We start from the raw sequence: 6,000 nt of genomic DNA, 5'->3' as shown, positions 1-6,000 counted from the left end.
TTGGTGACTTTGTTTTTGATCTCAGTACACCATGGATACCAATGATGAATATAGGCCTATAATATTGTCCAGTAGTCTGTGGTCTGTGTTGGAATGATCAGATGATGGACCTACATCATTGGTGATTTGTGTTTTCATCTCAGTCCACCATGGATACCAATGATGATTTTAGGCCTATAATATTGTCCAGTAGTCTGTGGTCAGTGTTGGAATGATAGATGATGGACCTACATCATTGGTGATTTGTGTTTTGATCTCAGTCCACCATAGATACCAATGATGAATAGAGGCCTATACTATTGTCCAGTAGTCTGTGGTCAGTGTTGGTATGATAGATGATTGACCTACATCATATGTGACTTTGTTTTTGATCTCAGTCCACCATGGATACCAATGATGAATATAGGCCTATAATATTGTCCAGTAGTCTGTGGTCGGTGTTGGAATGATAGATGATGGACCTACATCATTGGTGATTTGTGTTTTGATCTCAGTCCACCATGGACACCATTGATGAATTTAGGCCTATAATATTGTCCAGTAGTCTGTGGTCAGTGTTGGAATGATCAGATGATGGACCTACATCATTGGTGATTTGTGTTTTGATCTCAATCCACCATGGATACCAATGATGAATAGAGGCCTATAATATTGTCCAGTAGTCTGTGGTCAGTGTTGGAATGATCAGATGATGGACCTTAACATCATTGGTGATTTGTGTTATGATCTCAGTCCACCATGGATACCAATGATGATTTTAGGCCTATAATATTGTCCAGTTGTCTGTGGTCAGTGTTGGAATGATCAGATGATGGACCTACATCATTGGTGATTTGTGTTTTGATCTCAGTCCACCATGGATACCAATGATGAATATAGGCCTATAATATTGTCCAGTAGTCTGTGGTCAGTGTTGGACTGATCATATTATGGACCTACATCATTGGTGACTTTGGTTATGATCTCAGTCCACCATGGATACCAATGATGAATATAGGCCTATAATATTGTCCAGTAGTCTGTGGTCAGTGTTGGAATGATCAGATGATGGACCTACATCATTGGTGATTTGTGTTTTGATCTCCACCATGGATACCAATGATGAATTTAGGCCTATAATATTGTCCAGTAGTCTGTGGTCAGTGTTGGAATGATCAGATGATGGACCTACATCATCGGTGATTTGTGTTTTGATCTCAATCCGCCATGGATACCAATGATGATTATAGGCCTATAATATTGTCCAGTAGTCTGTGGTCAGTGTTGGAATGATCAGATGATGGACCTACATCATCGGTGATTTGTGTTTTGATCTCAGTCCACCATGGATACCAATGATGAATATAGGCCTATAATATTGTCCAGTAGTCCGTGGTCAGTGTTGGAATGATCAAATGATGGACCTACATCATTGGTGATTTGTGTTTTGATCTCCACCATGGATACTAATGATGAATATAGGCCTATAATATTGTCCAGTAGTCTGTGGTCAGTGTTGGAATGATCAGATGATGGACCTACATCATTGGTGATTTGTGTTTTGATCTCCACCATGGATACCAATGATGAATTTAGGCCTATAATATTGTCCAGTAGTCTGTGGTCAGTGTTGGAATGATCAGATGACTTACATCATTGGTGATTTGTGTTTTGATCTCAGTCCACCATGGATACCAATGATGAATATAGGCCTATAATATTGTCCAGTAGTCTGTGGTCAGTATTTGTAATTATGTTGTATAGCTTTGTTGAACATACATTTACTTGAGAATATATGAGAAGTCTATTGTAAGCAGTATATTTTTCCTACCCTTTGCTGAAAGATTTTCTTCTTTTATAGAATAAAGTACTAATATTATGTATATTGTTATGTTAAAAATATGAAATATTCATTAAGTAGAGGAAATCACAGAAATATGAATATGAAAATATGGTCTTAGTTGCTTCATTAATTAATAATAATCAACATTATTTAGTCTGTGGTCGGTGTTGGAATGAAAGATGATGGACCTACATCATTGGTGATTTGTGTTTTGATCTCAGTCCACTATGGATACCAATGATGATTTTAGGCCTATAATATTGTCCAGTAGTCTGTGGTCAGTGTTGGTATGATAGATGATTGACCTACATCATATGTGACTTTGTTTTTGATCTCAGTCCACCATGGATACAAATGATGAATATAGGCCTATAATATTGTCCAGTAGTCTGTGGTCGGTGTTGGAATGATAGATGATGGACCTACATCATTGGTGATTTGTGTTTTGATCTCAGTCCACCATAGATACCAATGATGAATAGAGGCCTATACTATTGTCCAGTAGTCTGTGGTCAGTGTTGGTATGATAGATGATTGACCTACATCATATGTGACTTTGTTTTTGATCTCAGTCCACCATGGATACAAATGATGAATATAGGCCTATAATATTGTCCAGTAGTCTGTGGTCGGTGTTGGAATGATAGATGATGGACCTACATCATTGGTGATTTGTGTTTTGATCTCAGTCCACCATAGATACCAATGATGAATAGAGGCCTATAGTATTGTCCAGTAGTCTGTGGTCAGTGTTGGTATGATAGATGATTGACCTTCATCATATGTGACTTTGTTTTTGATCTCAGTCCACCATGGATACCAATGATGAATATAGGTCTATAATATTGTCCAGTAGTCTGTGGTCGGTGTTGGAATGATAGATGATGGACCTACATCATTGGTGATTTGTGTTTTGATCTCAGTCCACCATGGATACCAATGATGATTTTAGGCCTATAATATTGTCCAGTAGTCTGGTCAGTGTTTGAATGATAGATGATGGACCTACATCATTGGTGATTTGTGTTTTGATCTCCACCATGGATACCAATGATGATTTTAGGCCTATAATATTGTCCAGTAGTCTGTGGTCAGTGTTGGAATGATACATGATGGACCTACATCATTGGTGACTTTGTTTTTGATCTCAGTACACCATGGATACCAATGATGAATTTAGGCCTATAATATTGTCCAGTAGTCTGTGGTCAGTGTTGGAATGATCAGATGATGGACCTACATCATTGGTGATTTGTGTTTTGATCTCAGTCCGCCATGGATACCAATGATGAATATAGGCCTATAATATTGTCCAGTAGTCTGTGGTCAATGTTGGAATGATCAGATGATGGACCTACATCATTGGTGACTTTGGTTATGATCTCAGTCCGCCATGGATACCAATGATGATTTTAGGCCTATAATATTGTCCAGTAGTGTGTGGTCAGTGTTGGACTGATCAGATTATGGACCTACATCATTGGTGACTTTGGTTATGATCTCAGTCCACCATGGATACCAATGATGAATATAGGCCTATAATATTGTCCAGTAGTCTGTGGTCAGTGTTGGAATGATCAGATGATGGACCTACATCATTAGTGATTTGTGTTTTGATCTCCACCATGGATACCAATGATGAATTTAGGCCTATAATATTGTCCAGTAGTCTGTGGTCAGTGTTGGAATGATCAGATGATGGACCTACATCATCGGTAATTTGTGTTTTGATCTCAATCCGCCATGGATACCAATGATGAATATAGGCCTATAATATTGTCCAGTAGTCTGTGGTCAGTGTTGGAATGATCAGATGATGGACCTACATCATCGGTGATTTGTGTTTTGATCTCAGTCCACCATGGATACCAATAATGAATATAGGCCTATAATATTGTCCAGTAGTCTGTGGTCAGTGTTGGAATGATCAAATGATGGACCTACATCATTGGTGATTTGTGTTTTGATCTCCACCATGGATACTAATGATGAATATAGGCCTATAATATTGTCTAGTAGTCTGTGGTCAGTGTTGGAATGATCAAATGATGGACCTACATCATTGGTGATTTGTGTTTTGATCTCCACCATGGATACCAATGATGAATTTAGGCCTATAATATTGTCCAGTAGTCTGTGGTCAGTGTTGGAATGATCAGATGATGGACCTACATCATTGGTGATTTGTGTTTTGATCTCAGTCCACCATGGATACCAATGATGAATATAGGCCTATAATATTGTCCAGTAGTCTGTGGTCAGTATTGGAATGATCAGATGACCTACATCATTGGTGATTTGTGTTTTGATCTCAGTCCACCATGGATACCAATGATGAATATAGGCCTATAATATTGTCCAGTAGTGTGTGGTCAGTGTTGGACTGATCAGATTATGGACCTACATCATTGGTGACTTTGGTTATGATCTCAGTCCACCATGGATACCAATGATGAATATAGGCCTATAATATTGTCCAGTAGTCTGTGGTCAGTGTTGGAATGATCAGATGATGGACCTACATCATTGGTGATTTGTGTTTTGATCTCCACCATGGATACCAATGATGAATTTAGGCCTATAATATTGTCCAGTAGTCTGGTCAGTGTTGGAATGATCAGATGATGGACCTACATCATCGGTGATTTGTGTTTTGATCTCAATCCGCCATGGATACCAATGATGAATATAGGCCTATAATATTGTCCAGTAGTCTGTGGTCAGTGTTGGAATGATCAGATGATGGACCTACATCATCGGTGATTTGTGTTTTGATCTCCACCATGGATACTAATGATGAATATAGGCCTATTATATTGTCCAGTAGTCTGTGGTCAGTGTTGGAATGATCAGATGATGGACCTACATCATTGGTGATTTGTGTTTTGATCTCCACCATGGATACCAATGATGAATTTAGGCCTATAATATTGTCCAGTAGTCTGTGGTCAGTGTTGGAATGATCAAATGATGGACCTACATCATTGGTGATTTGTGTTTTGATCTCCACCATGGATACTAATGATGAATATAGGCCTATAATATTGTCCAGTAGTCTGTGGTCAGTGTTGGAATGATCAGATGATGGACCTACATCATTGGTGATTTGTGTTTTGATCTCCACCATGGATACCAATGATGAATTTAGGCCTATAATATTGTCCAGTAGTCTGTGGTCAGTGTTGGAATGATCAGATGATGGACCTACATCATTGGTGATTTGTGTTTTGATCTCAGTCCACCATGGATACCAATGATGAATATAGGCCTATAATATTGTCCAGTAGTCTGTGGTCAGTATTGGAATGATCAGATGACCTACATCATTGGTGATTTGTGTTTTGATCTCAGTCCACCATGGATACCAATGATGAATATAGGCCTATAATATTGTCCAGTAGTCTGTGGTCAGTATTTGTAATTATGTTGTATAGCTTTGTTGAACATACATTTACTTGAGAATATATGAGAAGTCTATTGTAAGCAGTATATTTTTCCTACCCTTTGCTGAAAGATTTTCTTCTTTTATAGAATAAAGTACTAATATTATGTATATTGTTATGTTAAAAATATGAAATATTCATTAAGTAGAGGAAATCACAGAAATATGAATATGAAAATATGGTCTTAGTTGCTTCATTAATTAATAATAATCAACATTATTTAGTCTGTGGTCGTTGTTGGAATGATAGATGATGGACCTACATCATTGGTGATTTGTGTTTTGATCTCAGTCCACTATGGATACCAATGATGATTTTAAGCCTATAATATTGTCCAGTAGTCTGTGGTCAGTGTTGGTATGATAGATGATTGACCTACATCATATGTGACTTTGTTTTTGATCTCAGTCCACCATGGATACAAATGATGAATATAGGCCTATAATAATGTCCAGTAGTCTGTGGTTGGTGTTGGAATGATAGATGATGGACCTACATCATTGGTGATTTGTGTTTTGATCTCAGTCCACCATAGATACCAATGATGAATAGAGGCCTATACTATTGTCCAGTAGTCTGTGGTCAGTGTTGGTATGATAGATGATTGACCTACATCATATGTGACTTTGTTTTTGATCTCAGTCCACCATGGATACAAATGATGAATATAGGCCTATAATATTGTCCAGTAGTCTGTGGTCGGTGTTGGAATGATAGATGATGGACCTACATCAT

Source organism: Mytilus californianus, unplaced genomic scaffold (genome assembly GCF_021869535.1).
Source record: "Mytilus californianus isolate M0D057914Y unplaced genomic scaffold, xbMytCali1.0.p SCAF_2, whole genome shotgun sequence".
NCBI lineage: Eukaryota > Metazoa > Mollusca > Bivalvia > Mytilida > Mytilidae > Mytilus > Mytilus californianus.
The sequence above is the reverse complement of the archived record's forward strand: the minus strand, read 5'-3'. Positions refer to the sequence as shown.